We start from the raw sequence: 2,291 nt of genomic DNA on the forward strand, positions 1-2,291 counted from the left end.
TAATTTGAGTTTTAATTTGATTTTTTTTAAATTTCGGCAGCATTTACTCGTATATTGTGCTAAACAGCTACTCTAAGGGCTATATGCTTTGGCTGGCATTGCATTATACTCTCAATATCAAGTAAATTCTGTTTCTACAAAGTCTTAGTAGCCTATATTTCTTTACAAAAAAAATAAGGTAAATTGGAAAGAGAGGCAGTTTTCTTAGATAATTAAATAGGTAATTCCAAATGTGAGAATAGAATATAAGCTGGTGAATAGAAAGAACAAAATTTTGATGGGTGTCTTTTGCTGTACATTATGTTCTTATACTATGTACTAAATTCTATTTTGATATCATTCACCGTTCCTGAAATATTTAAAAATACTTTTAAAAGAGTATATGAACATATTTTAACGGTTAAAATGTTTTGTCTATTTGTCAGGAAATTCAAAATTATATTATATTTTTTTAAGATGAATTTTATTTTCTCAACATTAAGTTTCGACAATTTACAAGAAAAGCATTTATTTTTTTATTAGTTGTATTTGCTTGTGGCTCCTACATAGTTGGCTTCGGGATTGGCAGTTGCACTAGAAAAAGAAAATGTAATTATATTCTCTCATTTTTACTTCGTAAATATACATATTTACTCATAATCCACCACCAACTTTTCCAATAACAAATGGGATATATAGTGTAGCCCACTAAGAAGCCAAACACCAAAATAACATCTTTTGGAATTTTTTTTATATGTGGTTTTTAGGGAAAATCACTAAAGTAATTTTTTATTGTAAATCTGGCTGCGTAACGTTAATCAGTATTACGTAAAACTCCTATATCCTAAATTTCATCGGTTTATAAAACAGAATCATTTTTTTATATTTTATTTAAATTTTTTAAATGTATGACGTTTCAGTTTTAAAATTTAGGAGTTTTGGAAATGCTTGAAACTGAAAAATTAACCAGTTACTGCTCCTATTTTCATAATTTTAAATAGGACTTAATATTTTCACAATTTTACACACATTTAAACTATATTGGTCAACTATTGTAATTACTAGTACAGTTTTCATCTTCAGACATTCTAGATTTTTAAACAGAAACAAAAACTAAAAAAAGTATTCTGTGTTCTAATTTGATGATATTTAGGTAGCCGTTTTAAAAGATTAAGGTTAAAGTGGAAATAGGTGAATTATCATATCGGTACATTTAGAAGACTACCATATAAATTTAAAAATTCGAATCATGCGTTAAGTTATTAGTATGTACCTTAATATTGCCGGTTCATTTGAGGCAACTAATCACTATGATGTTGATGAACACCGACAACAGTTTCTATGTATTGGAAGAAACAATTTGAGAGATTATTTATAGATAATATTTACCTGATAGCAGCTTCTACATAATAGCTGCCCAAAGCGGCAACACCGGCAGCGACCATAAATACTATTTTGAAGAAATTCATTATGGGAATTGGTTTAGAGCTGAAAAATATGACCTGAAAGAAAAAAGTAGATAGAACTAAAAATTAGATAATTTACTGTTTTTTTTATTTTTTATAGAAATGACATTTATACTTTCAGTAACTGTTACTGTTTCTAAGTAAGTAATAAATAAATAAAAAAACATTATAATTCGACTTACCAATTGGCTGTTGAACTCGCCTACTACGATGTGGTTGTAGGTGGAGTATGGCCAGTATTTATACAATAACGGAGTCATAATCAGACTAATTAAATAATAATTATCTTTTTTTTTTTAATTGTTAAAATGGTATATAATCCATAAGTAATTATAGGTAATAATTAGCATGACTGGAAATTTGATAAAATTATATGTAGATCAAACCGAGATAAATGCAGTACGAACCAAGTAAGTATATTGATTTTCGGCTTGTGTAGAAAAAAGTACACATTCGTCGAATAAACCGTTTTTTTTTTTCGGAGAAATATTTTTTTCGATCTAATGTGTCTTGTAAATCGGGTACAAAAACACAAAAATGGCCTCGGTTTGTCCGAATCTCGTTTATTATTTGAGGTGTGTGGGGAAATTCATCGGAAACATGGTAACTATAAATTAAACTCGTCATTTTCTAGAATAACAAGATCTCTTAATAACAATTTATGTCAATTACCTATATGGAAAAAATACTTTGTTAAAAATTTTTTGAGCAATTGGATCAAGTATGAAAAGTATAATTCTACAAAAAATGTATTGCCTTTGTTACTGCAAAATTAAATATTGTCGTACTGATTTCTGTAATTTAAATCCACCTTTGTATTTATAGTAGAAAGTATATAGTATAAAC

General features: G+C 27.6%; 1 long non-coding RNA gene across 1 annotated transcript; it reads right to left on the reverse strand.

Moving 5' to 3' along the window:
- Positions 1-446: 446 nt before the first annotated feature.
- On the reverse strand, positions 447-1,674 carry LOC108904152. The gene is made up of 3 exons (XR_001964225.1): positions 1,628-1,674; positions 1,369-1,481; positions 447-573 (listed from the first exon to the last, which is right to left on the reverse strand). It is a non-coding gene; the product is annotated as an uncharacterized LOC108904152 (long non-coding RNA).
- Between the last annotated feature and the right edge of the window lie 617 nt (positions 1,675-2,291).

The sequence above is a fragment of the Anoplophora glabripennis genome, unplaced genomic scaffold (genome assembly GCF_000390285.2).
Source record: "Anoplophora glabripennis isolate ALB-LARVAE unplaced genomic scaffold, Agla_2.0 scaffold151, whole genome shotgun sequence".
Taxonomy (NCBI): domain Eukaryota; kingdom Metazoa; phylum Arthropoda; class Insecta; order Coleoptera; family Cerambycidae; genus Anoplophora; species Anoplophora glabripennis.